Source organism: Bison bison, unplaced genomic scaffold (assembly GCF_000754665.1).
Source record: "Bison bison bison isolate TAMUID 2011002044 unplaced genomic scaffold, Bison_UMD1.0 scf7180017864387, whole genome shotgun sequence".
Taxonomy (NCBI): Eukaryota; Metazoa; Chordata; class Mammalia; order Artiodactyla; family Bovidae; genus Bison; species Bison bison.
The window spans coordinates 1,456,063-1,483,635 of NW_011494959.1; positions in this window are offsets into that span (position 1 = coordinate 1,456,063).

The following is a 27,573-nucleotide window of genomic DNA, read 5'->3' on the forward strand; positions in this document are numbered from 1 at the left end:
CTGCAGTAGGCCAGCATGATAGGAATATGGAATCAAGGAACTTTCAGATATAATGCTTTCTTAGCTGGTACCTATGATTGATGCTGTGGTTGCTAACATGAATTCATGCTTGCTCCTCTCAAGAAAAGACAATTGGAACAGAAAGGTGAAATAGTTTTAAAGTGATAAATAAGCCTGTCATCTAAAAGCCACACCTTTCATTAAAATCTATTCCTACTTTAACACACATTGTTAAGCCACATTGATAATGAGATTTAGATTGTACACTAAGACTTCTTTCCCTTAAAAGGTACACATTGCCCAAGATGATATTAAATATGCAAATTCAGTTTAACTAAGATTCTATTAAAAACACATTGAATTAATTTTATGAATTAAAGACTAGCATTTGGGTAAGAGAAGCAATGAACTCCAAAATAATGGTTTAAATAAATTATCTTTTTTTTTTTTTCTTTGTAAGAACTTGAAAATCTAGGACTGATGCTGTGGCTCCAACATGTTTTCAAAGCACACATGTCTATTCTGACATCATTTGTTTCCTTGCTTTTGTTATGATTCCCTTTTTACACTTGCAAGAGGGCTGCCAGAGCTCCAGCCATTAAGCTTACATCTTGGGGCACAACAAGGTAAAACACAAATAAGGTTCAATGGCTTCCCAGTAACTTCTGATAAAAAGTCCATTACCTGACAACAAGAGCTGCAAAGGAAGTTGGAGAACCTTTTGGGAAGACCAAGGAGAAGCTTAAAGCCACAGTTAAGCTCCACACTTAGGAAATAGGAGGGAATGGCTACTGGGAGAACCTAGCTGTTTTGCCCCATTTATCAGAGCAAGAGAAGCCTGCCTTTAGGAACTTAGTTAATCGTTCAAAAAGGAAAGAATCATATAGGTAAATGAAATAAAGGTCACAATCAAGCATATTTTTGCCTGGGATGCTGATAACAGTATAGTCCAGAAAAGGGCAAAGGAGTATAAAACATATTCCAACCTGTCCCCTTCAGGCCCACCAGAATTTCATATGGTTCCACAGTTTCAACTATTTTTTTCAGTACCGATAACTCTCAAATATGCACATCAAATCTCTCTCCCCTCATCTGCGATCTTATGTGCACAGACACACAAGACCCAGTGTTGACTAATTCATTTCAGTGTGTCCAAAACTGAGTCTGATGTTTTTTCTCATTTCTTTTTTTTTTCTTTACTAGGTTTAAAATTTTTATTTTTAATTGGAGGATAATTGCTTTACAATATTGTGTTGATTTCTTTTTTTTTTAAGTTTTGCTATATAACAGGATTTTTTTTTTTTTAATTTTTTAACTTTACAATATTGTATTGGTTTTGCCATATATCAACATACAGCGTGAATCAGCTATGAGTATGCATATATTCCCTCCCTTTTAGGCCTCCCTCCCACCCTCTACCTTCCCATGTCATCCCAGAGCACCAGGCTGAGCTCTGTGTGTTATATCAAACTATCAGCTAATTATTTATTTTACACATGGTAATGTATATATGTCAATACTACTGTCACAATTCGTCCCACCATCTCCTTCCCCTGATGAGTCCATAAGTCTGTTCTCTACCTCTGTACCTCTATTCCTGTCTTGAAAATAGGTTGATTTCTTAATTTCTATTAATAACTTGCCCATTTTACCACAAGGATTAAAACTCTATAGTGAACTTTTATTATATATTCCCCTTCACTTCTCTTATACAACTAGCTCCCAGTCCTCTATATCATATCTCCAAAATTTCTTCAAATAAGCCTTCTATCTATCCTTACTCCATCGTCTTCATTTATATTCTGGATTTTTCAAGGACAAACTGTTTTCTCACCTTTTCTCTTCATACACACACACACACACACACACACACACATATATATATATATATATATATATATACATACATACAAACACATCTGCAAACTAGAGTTCTAAGAAAGCCACTGGTGTGAGTCCCTTAGAATCTGAAGATTTGGGAATCAAGGGAACAGATGGTGTAAATTCTAGTCCAAGGGCAGGAGAGGGATCAATGTTGCAGCCCAAATAGGCAGGCAAGATACAAAAGGGGCAAGTTCCTTTCTCTTCCTTGTTTTGTTCTATTCAGGACCTCAACAGCCTGAACAATGCCCACCCTCACTGAGGAAGGCAATCTACATTACCTAGTCCACCAATTCAAATGCTAATCTTATCCTCCAGAAACACCATTATGGACACACCAAAAAGATCTTTAACCTGGGCACAAGGTGCTACATAAAATTAAACATCACACATTTTACACTCACACTGGTCCCTTAGAGAAAGTCATTCAAGCATCACAATACGATATAAAGTGAAAACATCTCAAAATAGATTTCTAATCTCTTAACATCAGCCCAATTCACTTTGCCTATTTCAATTTTTAACCTCTTATCATTTAATATATTTCAAGTCACAACGACTGACTACTTTTGTTGCTTTTAGTTGCTACGATGCGGCCAACTCTTTCGTGATTCCATGGACTGTAGCCGACTAGACTCCTCTGTCCATGAGATTTCCCAGGCAAGAATATTGGAGTAGGTTGCTATTTCCCTCTTCAGAATATCTTCCTGACCTAGCGATCGAAACCACATCTCCTGCTTGGCGGGTAGATTCTTTACTGCTGAGCCACCAGGAAGCCTGACTGACTGCTTATTCACCAAAATATCCTACTCTTGTACAGCTGAACTAATATAACATAACCTTGTCTTGAGGAAACAAGTTCCTAGCTATATGTGTTGACATTTTATTCTTCTTCAAGTTTAAATGAAACTTTCTCCAGAACGGTTTTTATTTTTCAGTTGGTTGAAACTTTTTTTAACTTTTTGGACCCCAGTATAATTTATTTTTTTGTCTTTTGGGGGGCATTTAACTTGGTATCCACATTTTTCAAGTGATTAGATAACATTTTATAGTCTCTTCTGGATTGTAGAATTCAGAATACATAATTATTAATAATACTAATTAATTATATGTCTCCTGATATATACAAAAATATATAGCCTGCCAGGCTCCTCTGTCCATGGAAATCTCTAGGCATGCTAAAGTGGGTTGCCACTCCCTTCTCCAGGGTATCTTCCTGACCCAGGGATCAAACCCAGGTCTCCTGCATTGTAGACAGATATTCTTTACTGTCTGAGCCACCAGGGAAGTCCAGACTGAGGGACTTCCACAACTCCTGATATATTCTCCACAGTATAGAAATGTGACATTTATATGCCCACAATATGTATAGATATTTCTGGATTGTGAATCAGGTTACTGGCATGGTTCATAGGAACTCGATTCAATATCAGAGATCAATATTTATCTTCAGACCGTAATACGATTGCTTCTACTGCAACATGAAGGTATTCTATAGCAGTGCTATTCCAACTCTAATGTCAATATGAGTTATTTTTGTATTATATTAAAAAGTGAGATTCTAATTCAATAACTCTCTGATAGGACCCAAAATTACAAGCTTCCCAGGAATGATGATGACCCTATGAACTCTCTAACCACACTGAATAGCAAAGGCAATGAATAAAGAGAGCTTAGAAGAAGGACACTTGGAAAACTGTGTGTGTGTCTAAGTCTACACAGCCATAAATGGTACAGTGATAAAAAGTTCCATATCAACCTTGTGCTGTTGATGTATGTAATGAATTAGATTATAGCTAAGAAAATATTTTAGAAACATCATTGAGCTACTCCTTTAATCAAAAATCAATGCGAACATAGGTATACATTTTTTTTAGAGATCTGAAATGACACATGTTAAAAATGTACACGTGGAAGTTGTTGATAAATCATGTATCTCTTTAATAGCAACCATTTCAAATATATATATATATATATATATATTCCACTGTTGCTTTTATGGCCTCCTAAAGATATTTCCCCTTTGACTTTCTGATTCATTTCTTTGCACCTGAAGTCCCTGCTGCTGCTGCTGCTGCTAAGTCACTTCAGTCGTGGCCAACTCTGTGGGACCCCATAGACGGCAGCCCACCAGGCTCCCCTGTCCCTGGGATTCTCCAGGCAAGAACACTGGAGTGGATTGCCATTTCCTTCTCCAATGCATGAAAGTGAAAAGTGAAAGTGAAGTCGGTCAGTCGTGTCCAACTCTTAGCGACCCCATGGACTGCAGCCTACCAGGCTCCTCCATCCGTGAGATTTTCCAGGCAAGAGTACTGGAGTGGGGTGCCATTGCCTTCTCCACCTGAAGTCCCTAAAAAGGTATAATTGAATCAATTTAGAACTATGGATCCTAGATACAAAGTTCCTAAAACTATTCTGAATTACTCAGTAAATTTATATTTTGATGAAATTTTGGAAAAACTTGGAAAACTCACACACAATAGAGGAAGATATTTCTAGCTAAAAAGAGGATTTCTATTTACATGAAAGCATTGTCAGTACAGCAAACCAGCTAAGCCATTTAATAGCACTCATAGTTACAAAATGCCATTTAAATCCAGAAGCAGGTTCCTCTCATCAAACAGTCCAGTTGTTTATTCTGAATCAGGGTTTAGTCATAGGCCAGGTGCTCTGAGCTTTAAATACGAATCCATTTTCTGAAATTAAATCTGAAAACCTAATGGAAAAACTGACTGTAATTGCATATTACACATTACATCGTGACAATCACCAGTTGTAACTGTTTCCAACAGAAACTGAGTATTCCTCTAACTTGTTTGACATAGACAAAGAGAAGAATTTATTTTAGCTCACTTGACTTTTAGTTCTTTACAGATGCATTTCTCAGTAATATGGAACTTATTTCTGAAACTAAAAGGCTGAAAGATTTTCCCTGTGTAACACTCCATTGCAAGGCTTAACCCCAGCAGGGATAAGCATTTATCCTATTTAAAAATAAAACTTTTGAAAAATCTCCCAAACATTATAATGAAAATGGCAATAAATTTTTAGTAAAGATGATTTCTGTTTTGCTTTTTCACTAAATCAGACATTTATTTGTAGCCCAGCATGGTGGCATTTGTAACCTTTTCAAGGTAAAATAAAAGGTTTACTGTTTACTAGTGTGTTTCTTTTTTAAGATAAATGAATTCAATTGATTTCATTGTGGTCAGTGATGAATTCAACCAAATAAATTAATTTGTCCTGTTTTATATCTCAAAGGGATTTTGTCTTTTAAAAAGTGTTTTATTTATATTATTTGAAATAAATGAAGCCATATATAACACTGGTCTATTTAATTATGAAATGACATATTTACCAATAACTTGATGAATAAGAAAATGTTATAATCTAGCCCTAAGTTTACCCACTCCAGTACTCTTGCCTGGAAAATCCGATGGATGGAGGAGCCTGGTAAGCTTCAGTCCATGGGGTCACGAAGAGTCGGACACGACTGAGTGACTTCACTTTCACTTTTCATTTTCATGCATTGAAGGAAATGGCAACCCACTCCAGTGTTCTTGCCTGGAGAATCCCAGGGACAGGGGATCCTGGTGGGCTGCCGTCTCTGGGGTCACACAGAGTCGGACACGACTGAAGCGACTTAGCAGAAGCAGCAGCAGCCCTAAGTTTAAGTTGGTTTGTTAATGTTGAGGGAAAAAATCCAAAGTAAGGGATTATAAAATGATTACATACTGTTACTTTATCATAGTTTTGAAATTCTTAAGAATAATCCACTGATCTGAATTTTTCACACACTTACACAGATATACACAAACCCATTAAGCCATTTTCTTCTTAAAAATTTGCTAGATGTTTCAAGTAAAACTACCAACTTACTTTCCCATGTAAATACCAGGATGTATTTGTTAAAAAATTGATCAATTAGATAGATTATTTTTGACCCTAAATGTTAAAGCAAATTATATATTTTAGAACAAAACTGATTATGATTTAGCACTCTATAATCAGCAGATATGGTCCTAAAACATTTAATGTTACATTGATAAAATCAGCATTTAATCCAAAATTATATTATTACACAAGCTAAGAAATTCTTTAGTGGCTAGGATACAATATTTTTGTTACCTAACTTTATTATCAATAGTCTGTAAGATGTGCTAAACAATGATAAACTGTGATTTTTTGTGATTATAAGATCTTAAAAGCAAAGATTATACATGTTGTGTGTATTTTTTGTTATCTGAAACAGCAAGAGGGCTGCTTAAACCTTTCCAGAACTTGCGCCCGACAATCTGAACAGCTAGTTCAATGTAACAATGAGTTTAGAAAGGACAATTCAACTTTCTCAACAAGCTTTATTATTTTTTAAAACTTTTTGTTATACCTGTGCTTTGGGGTCTCAATGGCAGTCAACAATTAAGATTATGTTATGAATATGTGTGTGCTTAGTCGCTTAGTCATGTCTGTCTCTTTGATATCTTATGAAGTGTAGTTGACCAGGCTCTTCTGTCCATTGAATTTTCCAGGTAAGAATACTGGAATGGGCTGCCATTTCCTACTCCAGGAGATCTTCCTCACCCAGGGACTGAACACGTATCTCTTACATCTCCTGCATTGGCAGGTGTGTTTTTTACCACTAGTGCCACCTGGGAAGCCCATTATGAACATATATGTGAAAAAACAGGAAAATTAGCAATCATGCAAACTATTACAAAAAATAGCATTCAACTTTCTGTTTGCATTTATTCCAGTCACTATAAAATTTATTTAATGAAGAGTAGGTAATAAAAACAATACTCAGCAATAGTAAACTTGGAGGTCAACTGACTCCAGGAACAACTGAAAGTTTCCTAGGGAGACTACAGGAAAATATGAATGATAGTGGAGTCAGCATGCCTTGAGGAGAACATTCAACTCCCACACTTACCAATTTGAAATTGCTTGACATTGGAGTCAATACTATTAAAAAAATGAGTTTGTGTAAAAATCATAATTCCTAACAGAATTAAAATCATAGCAGTGAGGACAGGAAAATCACCTGAGTTGGACATAGAATATTGTGAGGACAAAATGATGGAAGCAATTGCAAGTTGCCAGAACAAGAGTCAAAAAATAAACAAGATACCAATATTTACTAAATACCTATTATGTACTAGGAATCTTGATGAGATAGAAACAAGGACAAAGGAGATGTTACTTTGCTGTGAAAACTAGGGCAAGAGATTCATTGAAAATGCAATAAAAAGGAAAGGACTTTGAAGGATAGAATCTAATAAATCAAAAATTTGAATCAGTTTCTATCTTAACTCTGTTTCTTAAAACAAAATACCATATACTGGGTGGCTTAAGCATCAGATATTTATGTTTCACAGTAAAGTCCAAGATCTAGGTACCAGTAGATTTGATTCATGGTGAGAACCTTATTCATGACTTTTGATTGGCCAACTTCTTACCATGTCTTCACAGAGAAAAAAAGCTGTAGTATCTTCCTGTTCCTGAAAGTGAAAGTTTTAATCTCTCAGTCACTACCCCTTGGATTGTAGCCCACCATGATCCTCTGTCCATGGAATTCTACAAGCAAGAATACTGGAGTGCGTTGCCATACCTTTCTTCAGGGTATCTTCCCAACCCAGGTATCAAACCTGGGTCTCCCACATTGTAGGCAGATTCTTTACCATCTGAACCACCAGGGAAGTCCTTTCCTGTTCCAATAAGGACACAAATCCCATCATGGGGGCTGCATCCTATGACTTCATCAAACCTAACTACCTCCCAAAAGTCCACTGCAAATGCCATCATATTTGTGGTTAGGGCTTTAACCTATGAACTTCCGGAGGAGGGGCACAGATCAGTTCAGTTCAGTTCAGTCACTCAGTCGTATCCGACTCTTTGCGAACCCATGGACCTCAGCACACCAGGCCTCCCTGTCCATCACCAACTCCCGGAGTTTACCTAAACTCATGTGCATTGAGTTGGTGACACTCAGTGCATAAAAATATCCTAAATTATTGAAATTTGCTGTCTCTCTGAATCTATATCAACTTTTGAGTAACAGAGACTTCTTTTGTCTTGAACCTTGGAAGCTCAATCAGACTAAATCTAAGGAGATGAGAAAAAGCATGTGCATTTAAGCCATCATTGTTGTTCACAAGCTCAATCCTTTCCAACTCTTTGCAATCCCATGGACTGCAGCATGCTAGGCTCCCCCATCTTTCACTATTTTCTAGTTTGCTAAAACTAATGTCCATTGAATCAGTGATGTCATCCAGCCATCTCATCCCTTGTAATCCCCTTTTCCTCCTGCCTTCAATCTTTCCCAGCATCAGGGTCTTTTCTACTGAGTCAGCTCTTCACATCAGATGATCAGAGCATTGCAGTTTCAGCTTCATCATCAGTCCTTCCAATGAATATTCAAGGTTGATTCCTTTATGATTAACTGATGTGATCTCCCTACAGCCCAAGGGACTCTCAAGAGTCTTCTCCAGCCCCTCAGTTCAAAAGCATCCTTTCTTAGGTGCTCAGCCTTTTTTTATGGTCCAACTTTCACATCCATACATGACTACTGGAAAAGCCATAAATTTGACTATATGGACCTGTCAGCAAAGTGATGTCTCTGCTTTTAATAAGTTGTCTAGGTGTGTCATTGATTTTCTTTCAAGGAGTTCAGTTCAGTCACTCAGCCATGTCTGACTTTGCAACTCCATGTACTGCAGCGTTCCAGCCTTCCCTGTCCATCACCAACTCCCAGAGTTCACCCAAACTCATGTCCATTGAGTCAGTGATGCCATCCAACCATCTCATCTGTAGCCCCCTTCTCCTCCTGCCCTCAATCTTTCCCAGCATCAGGGTCTAAACATCTTTTAATTTTGTGATTTAGGAGTCCACGAAAATAATATCTGTCATGGTTTAGATATTCTTCCCATATATTTGCCATGAAATGAAGGGATTGGATGCCATGATTTCAATTTTTGAATGTTTAATTTTAAGCCAGCCTTTTCACTCTCTTCTTTCATTTTCATCAAGAGGATTTTTAGTTCATCTTCACTTTTTGCCATTAGGATGTTGTCATTGGCATATTTGAGGTATTTTTGACATATTTGAGATATTTCTTCTGGCAATCTTAATTCCAGTTTGTGCTGCATCCAAACTGGCATTTCACATGATGTGCTCTTCAAAGAAGTTAAATATGCAGGGTGACAGTATACTTGACGTACTCCTTTCCCAATTTTGAACTGGTCCATTCTCCCAGGTACAGTTCTAACTGTTGCTTTTTGTCTTTCATAAAGGCAGGTCAGGTGGTCTGGTATTCCCATCTCTTGAAGAATTCCACAGTTGTTGTAATCTACACAGACAAAGGCTTTAGCATAGTCAGTGATCTGGTATTCCCATCTCTTGAAGAATTCCACAGTTGTTGTAATCTACACAGACAAAGGCTTTAGCATAGTCAGTGAAGCAGAAATGGATGTTTTTCTGGAGCTCCCTTGCTTTTTGTATGGTTCAACAGATGCTGGCAATTTGATCTCTGGTTCCTCTGCCTTTTCTAAATCTAGCTTGTATATCTGGAAGTTCTGAGTTCATGTACTGCTTAAGACTAACTTGAAAGATTTTGAGCATTACTTTGGTAGCATGTGAAATAATTTAAATTGTGGGGTAGTTTGAACATTATTTTGACATTGCCCTTCTTTAGGATTGGAATGAAAACTTACCTTTTCCAGTCCTGTGACCTCTGCTGAATTTTCCAAATTTACTGGCCTATTGAGTGTAGCACTTTACCAGTATAGTCTTTTAGCTCAACTGGAATTCTATCACCTCCACTAGCTTTGATCACAGTAGTGCTTCCTTATGCTCAACTGATATCTCATGTTGGTTGCATTGGCAGGCAGATTCTTTACCACTAGCACCACTAGCACCACTTTGGAAGACCTTTCAAGTCATAAAACCCAGTTTAGAATCCTAAATTATCAGATCAGATAAGTCACTCAGTCATGTCCAACTCTTTGTGACCCCATGAATTGCAGCGTGCCAGGCCTCCCTGTCCATCACCAACTCCCGGATTTCACTGAGACTCATGTCCATCGAGTCAGTGATGCCATCCAGCCATCTCATCCTCTGTCGTCCCCTTCTCCTCTTGCCCCCAATCCCTCCCAGCATCAGAGTCTTGTCCAATGAGTTGACTCATGGAAATGAGTCAACTCTTTGCATGAGGTGGTCAAAGTACTGGAGTTTCAGCTTTAGCATCATTCGTTCCAAAGAAATCCCAGGGCTGATCTCCTTCAGAATGGACTGGTTGGATCTCCTTGCAGTCCAAGGGACTCTCAAGAGTCTTCTCCAACATCACAGTTCAAAAACATCAATTCTTTGGTGCTCAGCCTTCTTCACAGTCCAAATCTCACATCCATACATGACCACAGGAAAAACCATAGCCTTGACTAGGTGAAACTTTGTTGGCAAAGTAATGTCTCTGCTTTTGAATATGCTATCTAGGTTGGTCATAACTTTCCTTCCAAGGAGTAAACATCTTTTAATTTCATGGCTGCAGTCACCATCTGTAGTGATTTTGGAGCCCAGAAAAATAAAGTCTGACACTGTTTCCACTGTTTCCCCATCTATTTCCCATGAAGTGATGGGACCGGATGCCATGATCTTCATTTTCTGAATGTTGAGCTTTAAGCCAACTTTTCCACTCTCCATTTTCACTTTCATCAAGAGGCTTTTGAGTTCCTCTTCACTTTCTGCCATAAGGGTGATTTCATCTGCATATCTAAGGTTATTGATATTTCTCCTGATGTACTCTGCATATAAGTTACATAAACAGGGTGACAATATACAGCCTTGACGTACTGCTTTTCCTATTTGGAACCAGTCTGTTGTTCCATGTCCAGTTCTAACTGTTGCTTTCTGACCTGCATACAAATTTCTCAAGAAGCAGATCAGGTGGTCTGGTATTCCCACCTCTTGAAGAATTTTCCACAGTTTATTGTGATCCATACAGTCAAAGGCTTTAGCACAGTCAATAATGCAGAAATAGATGCTTTTCTGGAACTCTCTTGCTTTTTCCATGATCCAGCAGTAGTTGGCAATTGGATCTGTGGTTCCTCTGCCTTTTCTAAAACCAGCTTGAACATCAGGAAGTTCACGGTTCACATATTGCTGAAGCCTGGCTTGGAGAATTTTGAGCATTACTTCACTAGCGTGTGAGATGAGTGCAATTGTGCGGTAGTTTGAGCATTCTTTGGCATTGCCTTTCTTTGGGATTGGAATGAAAACTGACCTTTTCCAGTCCTGTGGCCACTGCTGAGTTTTCCAAATTTGCTGGCATATTGAGTGCAGCACTTTCACAGCATCATCTTTCAGGATTTGGAATAGCTCAACTGGAATTCCATCACTTCCACTAGCTTTGTTCCTAGTGATGCTTTCTAAGGCCCACTTGACTTCATGTTCCAGGATGTCTGGCTCTAGGTCAGTGATCACACCATCATGATTATCTGGGTGGTGAATATCTTTTTTGTATAGTTCTTCTGTGTATTCTTGCCATCTCTTCTTAATATCTTCTGCTTCTGTTAGGTCCATACCATTTCTGTCCTTTATTGAGCCCATCTTTGCATCAAATGTTCCTTTGGTATCTCTGATTTTCTTGAAGAGATCTCTAGTCTTTCCCATTCTGTTGTTTTCCTCTATTTCTGTGCATAGGTCGCTGAAGAAGGCTTTTTTTTTTTATCTCTTCTTGCTATTCTTTGGAATTCTGCATTCAGATGTTTGTATCTTTCCTTTTCTCCTTTGCTTTTCACTTCTCTTCTTTTCACAGCTATTTGTAAGGCCTCCCCAGACAGCCATTTTGCTTTTTTGCATTTCTTTTCCATGGGGATCGTCTTGATGCCTGTCTCCTGTACAATGTCACAAACCTCATTCCATAGTTCATCAAGCAGTCCATCTATCAGATCTAGGCCCTTAAATCTATTTCTCACTTCCACTGTATAATAATAAGGGATTTGATTTAGGTCATACCTCCAACTAATTGTATATATTTGGTGAGTTATCAACTGCTTTGTGAACTGTTTTCTTCATTGGCAAACTGTACACAATAATACTTAGGAGAGGTTTTTTGAGGATTAAATGAACTAACATATGCAAAGCACCACTTTGGAAGTTTCCTGGCCCAAGGCAGAGGCTCGAAAAGTGTTGGTCCACAGACAAACAAAAATTGACAACTCTTTCTCAAACTTAATGATAAGATGGAGAAAAAGAATAGATACTTCTATGGAATGGAATGCTGATTCTATTAGGATCAACAGTGTGTGTGTATATATATATATATATATATACACTATATACTCTATATAAATATAGTATATATATATATATACACATATATAATATATTATGTATACTATATATATATATATAAATATATATATAATGAGTAGAAAGTGAATAATTTACTCCAGATCTCATTTCAAAGTACTGCACCTTAAAGAAACTAATGGAATTTGTTGAAGGTCTTGAAGATTACTTACAAATGAGTTATTTTGTATTTCTATTTGAATAAAATTGCTTTACAGTGTTGTGTTAGTTTCTGCTATACAATGAAGTGAATCAGCCATATATCCCATCCCTTTTGGACTTTCCCTCCCATCACACTCCGATTGCACCACTATGGGTCAGTTATCAAATGATTGCTTTATAGCAGACATAATTCTAAGTGCTTTGTATGGTGTTTAACTCCATTGTCTTCTTTCATCCTTAAAAGATCCTTTTGCATTTTAAAGATAAGGTGATTAAATCACAGAAGGGTTAATTTACTCAAAAAATTCAAACATCCAGTAGACAACATATTTAAACATAAGTCTTGACAGTTTGACATTTTAGTTTGTGTCTTATACAGTTATTGATTACTTTTCAAAATTAGGAGTGAATTATTAGTGGCAAAATTGTCAGTGGCAACCCCTGTTTTGTTAGTTTGTTCTTGCTTCAAAAATAATTGGATATCATATACTATAAGCATTAAAATAGTTTCATAAATGCAGTTTTATTAATTTATTTTTTTCCAGAAGAAAAGTTTAATATAAAAATGAAAATAGCTTTCTTACATAACATCAATGAATAAGTAGAATTTGAAGTTAAACACATTACTATTTATATTAGCATCAGAAAATGAAATTCCTATGTATAAATGTGACAAAATACATACGAAATATACATGAAGAAAACTACAAAACTTTGAACATGGAAAGACTCAAGATTGTCATGTCAATTCTTTTTTTTTTTTAATTTTATTCTATTTTTAAAATTTACAATATTGTATTAGCTTTGCAAAATATCGAAATGAATCCGCCACAGGTATACCTGTGTTCCCCACCCTGAACCCTCCTCCCTCCTCCCTCCCCATGCCCTCCCTCTGGGTCGTCCCAGTGCACCAGCCCCAAGCATCCAGTATCGTGCATCGAACCTGGACTGGTGAATCGTTTCATACATGATATTATACACGTTTCAATGCCATTCTCCCAAATCTCCCCATCCTCTCCCTCTCCCGCAGAGTCCATAAGACTGATCTATACATCAGTGTCTCTTTTGCTGTCTCATGCACAGGGTTATTGTTACCATCTTTCTAAATTCTGTATATATGCATTAGTATACTGTATTGGTGTTTTTCTTTCTGGCTTACTTCACTCTGTATAATAGGTTCCAGTTTCATCCACCTCATTAGAACTGATTCAAATATATTCTTTTTAATGGCTGAGTAATACTCCATTGTGTATATGTACCACCGCTTTCTTATCTATTCATCTGCTGATGAGCATCTAGGTTGCTTCCATGTCCTGGCTCTTATAAACAGTGCTGCGATGAACACTGGGGTACACGTGTCTCTTTCCCTTCTGGTTTCCTCAGTGTGTATGCCCAGCAGTGGGATTGCTGGATCATAAGGCAGTTCTATTTCCAGTTTTTTAAGGAATCTCCACACTCTTCTCCATTGTGGCTGTACTAGTTTGCATTCCCACCAACAGTGTAAGAGGGTTCCCTTTTCTCCACACCCTCTCCAGCTTTTATTGCTTGTAGACTTTTGGATTGCAGCCATTCTGACTGGGGTGAAATGGTACCTCATAGTGGTTTTGATTTGCATTTCTCTGATAATGAGTGATGTTGAGCATCTTTTCATGTGTTTGTTAGCCATCTGTATGTCTTCTTTGGAGAAATGTCTATTTAGTTCTTTGGCCCATTTTTTGATTGGGTCATTTATTTTTCTGGAATTTAGCTGCAGGAATTGAGTTGCTTGTATATTTTTGAGATTAGTTGTTTGTCGGTTGCTTCATTTGCTATTATTTTCTCCCATTCTGAAGGCTGCCTTTTCACCTTGCTAATAGTTTCCTTTGTTGTGCAGAAGCTTTTAAGTTTAATTAGGTCCCATTTGTTTATTTTTGCTTTTATTTCCAATATTTATTTCCAATATTCTGGGAGGTGGGTCATAGAGGATCCTGCTGTGATGTATGTTGGAGAGTGTTTTGCCTATGTTCTCCTCTAGGAGTTTAATTACAATATCATTAAAGTATTGTGATATAAGTTCTATTTGCTGCAATAGTTACAATCCCTAGTAGGTATTCTATATATATTCAGCTTTATATTTAGTATTATAAAATAAATTTAAAATAACTGTTTATTGAAACCTTCCCCCACCCTCATGTTGAAGATTTCTGAAGATCTATAGACCACCAAAAAGAGAAAAGTAGGAATAATGTCTGGGACACCATCAGATTTTCTATAACCAAAAAACTTTCAGTTCTCTATAGCTTAAGGGTCTCTTTATGAAGTGCAATAAATTTTAAAGATGGGGGACTTAAAATTGACCTACTTTTAACAGCATTTCTCACTCCATGTAATTTCTCTAGCATGTTGGAATCTATCACAAAGTGTTAATATCTGTATCAAGATCATATATAACAAGATCTTATTCATAATCTTAATTAGAATTTAGAGCTAATGATTATACTGGCACCATGGAAACTAAAATAATATAATTATATTAACTCTTTTGTTTGTAAAAAGTAATTATATAAACATAAAGGCACTGGGAATGTGATCATAGCATAATATATTCTTTACTTTTATATGTTAAAATTTATATTAAAAATACAAGGGTTGTTATTAACTATATATATAGTAATAATTTATTTTGTATTTGCATAACATCTTATTACTATCATGAATCTTAACATCCACACTACTGATTATGTCTTCATTATTGTAGTTAATGTAATTGCTCTTTAAGCAATATTGTTCTGAGACATACTTTTTGCTTTATGTTTAAGAGCAGATTTAATAAACTATAAATCACTTCCATAACCATATAATGCAAGTGATTTTAAATATTTTTTTAAATAATGAGATAATGGAAATTGCACAGGGTTTTGAAAAGTACATTATTATCCTATATGTGTGATCAACAAATTTTACAACATATTTTAGTCTCAATTTCATCATTTGTAAGATGAGAATTAAGACATACATAGAAAATTTAAATGTCTTTTTATCAAATAACTGCTTCATGTAAAGTACTTAGTATAGTTTTTTAACACTGTAGTAGGCATCCAGTTTACCACTTAATGGATTCATTAATTCATTCAAAAAATGTTCATTGAGCATTTACCATGTGCCAGAGACTTTACTATAAACAAGAACAAATAATGCCTACATTTCATAGTTGTATTGGGCTGCCCAAAAAGTTCCCTTGGGTTATTTCCATAAGATGTTGTGGGAAAAAAAGGAATGAAGTTTTTGGCCAATGCAGCATTTCACACATTGCACATATATTAATGGATGTATGTATTGTAGGTAGGACTATCATAAAGTAGAATAACATGTAAGGGGTTTGCTTGGAGTATATCTCAATTTCTATTAGAATTTTGTGATGCAATAAATTCAAGTCAACCAAAAATTAAAGATATAATATGTATATATTCATTTGAATTGAATGGATGTGGTTTCTCTGCTACTATCACAAGAATGAAATATTCTTTATTACTTAATTTACAGTATTTTCAAAATACAGTATTTTCAGTATTTCAAAATACAGTATTTTCAAAACACACCCATTTGTGAGGAGAAAATGTGAAGGACTAAGTTAAACTTTCCAAAGACTGTATATTAATTCTATAGGAAAATTTTTAATTATTCATACAATAACCACAATAGTTAATTTCACCTGTGAATTCTTGTGATGTCCCTGAATATTTTATTCATTTGACTAAAAATTATTCTAAAAAGATATCAGAAAGATGAGTGCATAGAACTCTGTCACTAAAAAAAACTGAGGACCTGTGGGTCAGAGCTTTTTTTCAAATATTGTTTGGTTTATTTTTAAAAGTTGAGAATTAACCTCTAAAAGTTGAATTTCTAGGGACACTAACTCAATATTCTGGTGTCAAACTTCTTTAAAAAATAATGGGAGTCATAATAGCACTTAAGTTTCATTTCCATCTCACAACCAGACACTCCTTTCTGGAGTATCTACATTCTCCTTATTTATTTTTTTTAAATTTTATTTTATTTAACTTTACAATATTGTATTGGTTTTGCCATATATCCAAATGAATCTGCCACAGGTATACATGTGTTCCCCATCCTGAACCCTCCTCCCTCCTCCCTCCCCATGCCCTCCCTCTGGGTCATCCCAGTGCACCAGCCCCAAGCATCCAGTATTGTGCATTGAACCTGGACTGGCGACTCATTTCATGTATGATATTATACATATTTCAATGCCATTCTCGCAAATCATCCCACCTTCTCCCTCTCTCACAGAATCCACAAGACTGTTCTATACATCAGTGTCTCTTTTGCTGTCTCATACACAGGATTATTGTTAGCAACTTTCTAAATTCCATAGATATGCATTAGTACACTGTATTGGTGTTTTTCTTTCTGGCTTACTTCACTCTGTATAATAGGCTCCAGTTTCATCCACCTCATTAGAACTGATTCAAATGTATTCTTTTTAATGGCTGAATAATACTCCATTGTGTATATGTACCACCGCTTTCTTATCCATTCATCTGCTGATGGGCATCTAGGTTGCTTCCATGTCCTGGCTATTATAAACAGTGCTGTGATGAACATTGGGGTACACGTGTCTCTTTCCCTTCTGGTTTCCTCAGTGTGTATGCCCAGCAGTGGGACTGCTGGATCATAAGGCAGTTCTATTTCCAGTTTTTTAAGGAATCTCCACACTCTTCTCCATAGTGGCTGTACTAGTTTGCATTCCCACCAACAGTGTAAGAGGGTTCCCTTTTCTCCACACCCTCTCCAGCTTTTATTGCTTGTAGACTTTTGGATTGCAGCCATTCTGACTGGCGTGAAATGGTACCTCATAGTGGTTTTGATTTGCATTTCTCTGATAATGAGTGATGTTGAGCATCTTTTCATGTGTTTGTTAGCCATCTGTATGTCTTCTTTGGAGAAATGTCTATTTAGTTCTTTGGCCCATTTTTTGATTGGGTCATTTATTTTTCTGGAATTTAGCTGCAGGAATTGAGTTGCTTGTATATTTTTGAGATTAGTTGTTTGTCGGTTGCTTCATTTGCTATTATTTTCTCCCATTCTGAAGGCTGCCTTTTCACCTTGCTAATAGTTTCCTTTGTTGTGCAGAAGCTTTTAAGTTTAATTAGGTCCCATTTGTTTATTTTTGCTTTTATTTCCAATATTCTGGGAGTGGGTCATAGAGGATCCTGCTGTGATGTATGTCTGAGAGTGTTTTGCCTATGTTCTCCTCTAGGAGTTTTATAGTTTCTGGTCTTACGTTTAGATCTTTAATCCATTTTGAGTTTATTTTTGTGTATGGCATTAGAAAGTGCTCTAGTTTCATTCTTTTACAAGTGGTTGACCAGTTTTCCCAGCACCACTTGTTAAAGAGATTGTCTTTAATCTATTGTATATTCTTGTCACCTTTGTTAAAGATAAGGTGTCCATATGTGCGTGGATTTATTTCTGGGCTTTCTATTTTGTTCCATTGAGCTATATTTCTGTCTTTGTGCCAGTACCATACTGTCTTGATGACTGTGGATTTGTAGTAGAGCCTGAAGTCAGGCAGGTTGATTCCTCCAGTTGGGCTTAATTTCTCTGGTTTTCAATGCACATTGCACAGTTTACTTTACATTCTGCCTGCTTTCCTGTTGGAGTCTCGTAGAACTCAGGGTAAAGTTTCCTTACTTTAGCTGTGGAAAAACTTTAGAATTGTAAGAGATAAGGTTGGTTTTATAGTTTTCAAAATTGCTCTTTTACATTTTTTGAACTTTTGGATAGCCCAAGAAGGCATAAATTTAAAGTTTATTCATTCAGCCAAATAACTTATCCGTATTATCAAATAATTCACATAGATTAATAATCAAATGATCTCCATTTTGGGTTGTTATTCTTTGAAATCAGAGGATGGGTGGCTTACGAAGAATTGATTCATCTCCTTAAGAAATATGATTGTGCTGTAATCTGAATGGACGTGTTACACACAAAAAACAACGCTATATTGTCTTCAGTACCTTCTTTGTAATATGACAGAGAATGTAACAAAAATCACTGCTGGAAACAGCATGTTAAATCCTGCCTACCTCTAATGCAGAATTTGTAAAGGTATTGTAATTATTCAAGGAGAAAACTGGTGTAATATTTTAGATGGACTACTCGATAAGCTGATACAAAATTCCAGTCAGTAAATTTGGGAGAAGGAACAGCTTTGAGAAGGTGGGAAGAAATAAGGGGAAGGAAATGTAAACAAACCATTACCAGACTTTGCTGGATACAGTTTTATTGGTATTAACATGAAGGAGGATAGGATTCCCTCATGGCTCAGACTGTAAAGAATCTGCCTTCAATGTAAGAGACCCAGGTTTGATCCCAGAGTTGGAATTATCCCCTGAAGAAGCGAATGGCTACCCACTCCAGTATTCTTGCCTGAAGAATTCCATGGACAAGGAAGCCTGGCAGGCTATAGTCCATGATGTCTCAAAGAGTCAGAAATCACTGAGTTACTCACATTAACTCACAATGCTGTACAGAGTGACAGCATTCTAGTAAGAGTTTACATGGACTTAAGATATTTCAATTGGTTTTTCTCTAATGGTGGATTAAGGGAGGAGAATATGAACTTCCAAATTATTTTGAGCAGCTGATTGATTTAATATATTTACCAGGCAAGTGGGATTGGTTATGGGAGATGCCAGCTGTAAAGGATGCAATATAATTGCCAAATAACCTGTACAGTCCTTGATGTTGAAATGCCTTCAAGAGTTTGTTTTAATCACTTGAAAGATAATGAAATTAAAAATTGTATGCTTTTTTCTCATATTATCATTTCAAGTCCATTTAAAATTATAACTATTTCTTTGGTGCATTCAGTATTCATAGCCTGAAATACAAATAGAATATTAATAAATTATTATTTATTTTGGGGAAAATCTCCTGGAGCAGGGCAAGACAACCCACTCCAGGATTCTTGCCTAGAGAATACCACGGACAGAGGAGCCTGGAAGACGTAGAGTGGCAAAGTCAGACATGACTGAAGTGACTTGGTATATACGCATACACAGTGCATTTGTTATATGATAAGAAAATGAAACACAGAACCACAAAGCATGTAGTTTGCCTCCTAATTTTAAATCAGCCCTCAGTAATTTGGTAATAATTTATAGAACATAATATTTATATAACCTCAGCAATGTAATATAAGATTAGCTATAAAATCTTTGTGTAAAACTGCATAGTGGCATGGCCCAATGCAGAATTAGTTACTGTGTTAAAATCATAGCTGATATAGCTATTCAAACTTTGTTTTCTAAACACTTATAATGTTATAAAAGAGACATAGAGAAAGAGAGAATACAAAACCAAAATATGATGTTAGATTTGCTGTAGCATAGCATAATTGTGGAAGATGTACATTTTTCTTCATAGAATTGTGCTAAGCCTTTTATAAATAACGTAGCAAAGAAGGGCAAATGTGATCCTTGATTGAATGCTAAGAGGACAGACAAGATTTAGTTGGGCATAACTTATTAATATTTAATGGATCCACAATCATCATGAGTTTCCTGTTACTGACAATTTCAGCAAACTAAAAAGTCAATTTTATAAATTTTTTATTATAATTCTGCAACTTTTAGGTTTAAAATAGTTTGCAATTTTATTTGTTTCTATGTGCCATGATTAAGAAAGATGTTATTTGTTGGATCTTTATTCAGTATTGTGACTTTAAATTATTATTATTTTTTAAATAGACCTGATCATCTTTTTTTTTTTTAATTAATTTTTGTGGCTGTGCTGGGTCTTTGTTGCTGTGCATGGGCTTACTCTAGTTGTGGGGAGCAGAAGTTATGCTTCATTGCAGTGTGCAGGCTTCTCATTGTGGCGGCTTCTCTTGTGGCTGCGCAGAAGCTCTAGGCATGCAGGCTCAGTAGTTATGGCGCAGGGGCTTAGGGTTTGTTGTTCTGAGGCATGTGTAATCTTTCTGTATCTCTGATTGAACCCGTGTCTCCTGCATTGGCAAGTGGATTCTTCTCCACTGCGCCACCAGTGAAGTCTGACTTCAAATTAAATCCATTATGTATCTGAGAAAAATAATCTAGAATATAATTATCTGCTTTTCATACATTTTCTGTGAGAAATATATGGCATAAATATTTTTGACTGTTTACATATAGCAATCAATAACCTGTAAGTACCTAATTTACCATATTATTTCTTTCTTCCAATTACTTCTGTAGAATCTTAAAATATTGGTATTATATTCTATAGTAATAAATAACAAGTCCTACCTTAGTTCTCAATTTATTTAAATTATCCTGAATATTATAGCTTACTAGAAAATCTTTTTTATGAGTGTTTTATAAGGCTTCAATATTTTCCAAGTACATTATAATAATTTTTTTCAAAATTGATTTTTCTCTCTGACATATTATAAACAGCCTATTATTTTTGCAAAGATTGTTAAATTATAGTAGTTTGTCTTATTCACTTTTCTGAATCTCCTATCTGGGATAAATCCCTAGGTTAATGTATCTGTAAAAACATAAATTTAACTATAATGAAAAATTGCATGTATGTGAATTGCGTAATACACTTTCAAATAAAACATGATTGCTAATTGGGAGCAATTCTCAGATGCTCCCCTTTTGAATAATTGATATATATCCTTTCGTGTTCTAAAAATATGTATACAAGTTCTTGTAAATAAAGAAACTGAGACAGACTTATCTGCTTTCAAAATGATCTATCTAATCTTAGAAAGGAATTCGAGCTTAGACAAATATTACATTCCTATTGTTATTCCTAGGCTCTTTCTCTATTTTTCTTTTTTAAATATTAATTGGTATAAAGTGAGAAATGTTCTATTTTTTATCAATGAAAACATAGTACATCTTATACAAATAATACTTCTTCAATGTTTAATAATGTTTCATTTTAAAATAGTGTATTTACAGAAAAGCTTCAAAGAGAGTATGGAGTTCCCCTATATCTTTCACTCTATCTCATTGTTGACACTTTAATAAGGTACATTAGTCATAACTGACAAACCAATATGAATACATTTTATTAACTAAAGTTCATATTTTATTGTCATTTTTTACCTCATGTCTTTTTTCTGATCCAGAAACCCACACTGGATACCACATTATATTTATTTGCCATATGTTTTTAGAGTCCTCCTATTTCTCTTCCTTGTTTTTGATGACCTTGGCAGTTTTGAGGAGACTTATGTTGTATTCTGTTGACTGTCCATCAATTTTGCTTTGTCTGATATTTTTCTTAGACTGGAGTTATGAGTTTGAGGGAGGAAGACCATAAAAATAAACTGCCATTTTCGTTACATAATTTCAAGTATTCATGGTACTAACATGATTTACCACTGATAATGTTAACAGAATTTATTTTTGTAATACTTTATATGTTATAGTAATTTGAAATATATTTTTACCTGGCACATAGTGATTTAAAGGGTAATTTCAGCACACTACAGGGAGATGCACATCTCAGGGAAAACTAACTTTTCAAGTATGTGAGACTATATAAGAAAGCAACAGAGTCATTTTACTTACTTAAAATGACTTTTAAGTAAGCTTTTAAGAAAAGCTTTGTAAATTCAAGTATGTATGTTTATGTCATTAACCAGTTCATTCTTTTTATACATGCTATTTGGCAATCAGATCACATCTGGTAGCTTGCTGTGGTCCAAAAAAAAAGAAGAAACAAATTAATAGTGAAGGAAAATAAATTAGGAGAGTAGGATATATCCTTCTCTGCGTTAAGCAGACTTAGCTAATGAAACTAGAATAACTGAAGTGTCTTGCTTCAAGTTTTCTGGGCAATGTATGAATAGGTATTAATCTGATTTTGCTATGTAAATGTAACATCATGATCCAGTGTTCAGTTGCTTACAATTGCCATCATTTATCTTTCACACACATAACTGTAGGTTGACTGTGGTGCTTCTGATCCAGATGTGAGTTGAATTTGACTCTGATCCTCTTGTTTTATCAATCCAACACTCAGGATGTTGGGGCAGTGACACATGGACTGGTTTCTTGTTATGATAGTGGGGAGAGGCTCAAGAGACAATGGCAAACCATGTAAACTATTCAAATAATTTACTAAGGTGGAGTGTGTTATCTCATTTACATAACATTGGTCAAAACAATTTGCATTGTCAAATTCAACACCTATTAGTGGCAAAGTGCATCCCTTCCAAAGGGCTGAGGATAGGACTATTTGGTGAAAAGTTATTTTACCAAAATGAATATTCATATTCTCTTATGTTTCTTTTGTCTCTATCTTCAAAGGCTACATAAACAAGCATATTATTTATTTAGTTTTACTTTCTGTTACTCAATGTTAGTGTATCCAACTAGGTCATATCTAATTATATGCAGGTCTGGGAACCATTTTCTGTCCTTAAAAGTACATTGCATTCATTAAAAAAAAAAAAAAGTACATTGCATTCATTTTGTGATATACAATCTTATTTTCCTCAATTCAGATCTTGAGGTTGAGTAGCGTCTAATTTTACCTCTCAAGAAATAAAAACTATGCTCATGTATATATTTTTCGAGATATATATTTATTCCCTATGTCATATGAAAACAATTTCAAGTTAAAGAGCTATTCAAAAATTATAACGTGAATCAATAAAATATGAAATATATGGACCAAAATTCACAATGGACCACATCTTAAATTATCTATATGAAAAATAGATTATCTCATTAGTCAAAGTTTAACTTGTACAACAAAGTAAACTAGATTTAATATTATTATAAAGCTCTGCCTATTTTATTGAACTAAGCAGAAAGAACAATTGAAGAATAATATAAAACTCATTGTCAATAAGTTAAATCAGCTTAAAACTAGAATTCTGTGAAAATAGAAAATATATCTACATATATATTCATGTGTATATATTTATATATTGACATATATTTATACATTCTATATTAAAATTTTGGTTGGTTAAGTTGCTCATTAAATGAAACTGAATTGAAAATTAATGACCTGGAAGGCACAGCTAAAATTGCACAAAATCCTGCATACATATCTAAAGACATGGGAAATTAAAATAGAAATTAAGAAATATATCATATTAAATGGGAATGTTTAAAATACATAAAATTGAAGGTCCAGATGTATAACATTCAACTTTGTGGGATATATGGCTGTACCTGCTTCTTTCCACCTCGTTAAATGTCAGTTTTATCCAAAGCATAACAGTAGCCAGAAAATCCATTGCTACATTTTCCCAATCTCTGTTCAGAATAAGGACCTCATCTCAGACCTTGATTCATCACAGGTTCCCCTTTGCATTCCTATTGCCCTGAAGAGTTTTCATTTTCTCCTTTCTTGGCTTGTTTCCTGATTCTGAGACTAGCAGTCTGCACATTTAAACCCATAAGACACTTTCTTATCAGACAGAAGATATTTTAGAAAAAATCAGGTGATAAATTTATTCTAAAATAAATTTTAAGAAACCAAAGAAGAATAAAGTTTTTTTTTTTTCTTTCTAGTACAGAAAAGCTTTTAAAAGTTATGGGGAAACAGTGGCAGACTTTATTTTTTGGGGCTCCAAAAATCACTGTAGATGGTGATTGTAGCCATGAAATTAAAAGACGCTTACTCCTTGGAAGAAAAGTTATGACCAACCTGGACAGCATATTCAAAAGCAGAGACATTACTTGCCAACAAAGGTCCATCTAATCAAGACTATGGATTTTCCAGTGGTCATGTATGGATGTGAGATTTGGACTGTGAAGAAAGCTGAGCGCTGAAGAATTGATGCTTTTGAGCTGTGGTGTTGGAGAAGACTCTTGAGAGTCCCTTGGACTACAAGGAGATCCAACCAGTCCATTCTAAAGGAGATCAGTCCTGGGTGTTCTTTGGAAGGACTGATGTTAAAGCTGAAACTCCAATATTTTGGCCACCTCATGTAAAGAGTTGACTCATTGGAAAAGACTCTGATGCTGGGAGGGATTGTGGGAAGGAGGAAAAGGGGATAACAGAGGATGAGATGGCTGGATGGCGTCACCGACTCGATGGACATGAGTTTGAGTGAACTCCGGGAGTTGATGATGGACAGGGAGGCCTGGTGTGCTGCAATTCATGGGGTCGCAAAGAGTCAGACACAACTGAACAACTGAACTGAACTTCATTCTTTCAGATTGGATTAAAAACAAACTCTAATATATGTTGCTGATAAGAAAAAAATACAACTATAAAATTACATCCAGACAATGGGATTGAAATGATAAACCATACAAACACTCTTCAAAAGGATGGTGCAATTACTGGATTAGTATCAAACAGCACTGAATTCACATTTAAGAATATTACCAGGTGTGAAGAAGGCCATTTCAAAATAATAGAAGTTTCAATTGCCAGAAAGAAATAATAATCCTAATTATTCATGCACCTAAGAGTCTACCCTCAAAGTACTTGAAAGCCAATGCAGTTCAAGGAGAATTAGGAGAATGCACAAATATATTTAGAAATTTTAATATCCTTCTTCCAACTGAGAACAAATGGAGAAAATCAATGAGGATATAAAGGACCTGAATAACATTACCAACCAACCTGACCTGACAATTGTAGAACATTCCAATAAACAACTGGCACCTACAGTTTTTAAGTACACATTGAACATTCACCAAGGTTGACTATAAGTCATCTCAAGTTGAACAGAGTTGTAAATATATGAAGTCTTTTTTCTGACCACAGTGGAATTAAGTTAAAAGCAAACAATGTAAAGATTTATGAAAAATACCCAGAATATATGGGAGAATACCTCTGAGTAACCCAAGTTAAAGAAACTAAAAGTGCTATTGGAAAGTATTTTTGATAGGAGGAAAATAAAAACGCATGTCTGGAATTAGTAAGATGTGATTTAAATGAGTATAAAATAAATCAATAAAATAGAGAACACATAAACAATGGAGAAATATCTATAAAACAAAACTAGCTATATGATAAAACAGTTACAGTCAATAAATCTCTAGCCAGACCGCTCAGGGAAAAAAAAAGAGAAATCACAATCATTATTGTTAGGAGTCAGACAGGTAACGAAGCTCTAAATGTTAACAGGTAACCTAAAGCCACTGAAATTTACGAAGTTGTGGGGTAATGAGTATGTTTCATAAGAAGAGACAAAGAGTGAGAATTGCAGGTACATATTTGAAGGGATGGCGTTAAGTCAAGGACTTGGAGATGTTCTGCATAGTTTCATGGAAAACAAAACAAAACTCAGAATCGCAGCAAACACTTTCTTATAATCATCCTCTTATGGATTATTGTGGTATAATTTGATTAGAAAATGTGGGTGTTGAAGTTGTTTAACCACTTAATGGAGATGTTGTATGACGGATGATAGAAATATGGAAGCAATAGAACTACCAACCTTCAGATTTAGAAGTTATAAATGATGGGTTGTATGCTGAGAGCCACAGCTATAGTGCTAATCTGTCGAACTTTGAGAGTGGAAAGTAAAATCTGCATATTTCTTATCATTACTTGACAAAACATTATAAATATTTTGAAATGTTTTATTTCAGCTATGGAGCTACTTAGGAAGAATTATATAATATGCCATTTAAATCTGGAAAAACATCCTGGAAAAATATACTGCAAAGAATAACCTGCATGTCAAGGTGATGATCCAGAAGACCCAATAGGTTTTATCTATCTGTGATTTCTTCAGCACTGTGGAAAATACTTGGCACAAGTAAAATATGTAGTGCATCACCCTAAATATCTATTACAGTCATTACATTGCCAAAAGCAATACATTCTCTCCCATTTAATCTGTAAATCTCCTTAATTAACACCTTGTTCATTACAGAAGCTATGTCTCATATATCATCCCAACCACAGGATTAAGTAGCAAAGTTCCCAAGGGTAATTGCTTCACCTATCTATAAAAGAAAACAGAATATTTTGCATCTTCATTTATGAAACATTTTCTCTCAATGAGTAGAATATTATATTTAATTTCACATATATGTATATATGAAGATGTTTAATAATATTTTCACTAGTAGCCAATAAGCAATAAATGAAGGATTACAATTTGATTTCTGCAGCCTTTCTTTCCCATTTTAATTACTCAGTGACCTGTGATGGATTCATTTTGATATTTGGCAAAACTAATACAATTATGTAAAGTTTAAAAATAAAATAAAATTAGAAAAAAAAAGAATCAAAAAAATAAAATAAAATAAAACTTTAGTTGTAAAAAAAAATAATTACTCAGTGATATTAGAAAAATTATAATAAAGAACACTTAAAGGACCAATCTAAGTTCAGAAAAGACATCTTTTAAACATCTTTAATGTTTAGGAGATAAACATAAAGCAGTGAGCAGATTAAAATGTGCAGGCCTACTTAGTTTCTGAGCCAGAAAACAAGCAGCAGAAGGAAACAAAGTCTCTTAAGGGATAATAGTAATTAAAAGTGTTCCCCACAATGTAAGACTGGATAACTCTTTGAAATAAAGATATTAGATTGGCATTGAACTCTGAATGTAGATGGAAAAGAAGTTGAGACAAAACTTCTTGCTGGGGTTATGACAGATAAAGTCAGCACTAAAGGAGTGAGACCCTGACGATGGGAAAGATTGAAGGTGAGAGGAGAAGGGGACGACAGAGGATGAGATAGTTGGGTGGCATCACCGACTCAATGGACATGAGTTTGAGTAAATTCCAGGAGTTGGTGATGGACAGGGAGGCCTGGTGTGCTGAAGTCCATGGGGTCACAAAGACTGGGACACGACTGAGCGACTGAACTAAACTGAACTGAACTGAAAAGAGACAGAAGGAATGAAGCAGATACAGACATGCAGCCAACCATATCTGATAAAGTTTGTATGACTATCACCATGGGGTGGGAACCCTGGAGCAATTATATAAGACTGTTCTGATTCTGACTGGGAGAAAGGTAATTATGATACACAAAATCACATTTTAAAAGCAGTGACTACACAAACAAAAAAGAGAAAAACAAATATAATTGCAATTCCCACTCAGTATGAACTTGCAAACTGTAATTTGGAAATTCAAATTTGTTCTGAGAAAGATAGAGAACTGAATCAATTGGAAGATAAATTTATACTAAATAATATGAAAATAGTAGAGGAAACTAAAAATTACTTCAACACAAATATTTTAGATACTGTTA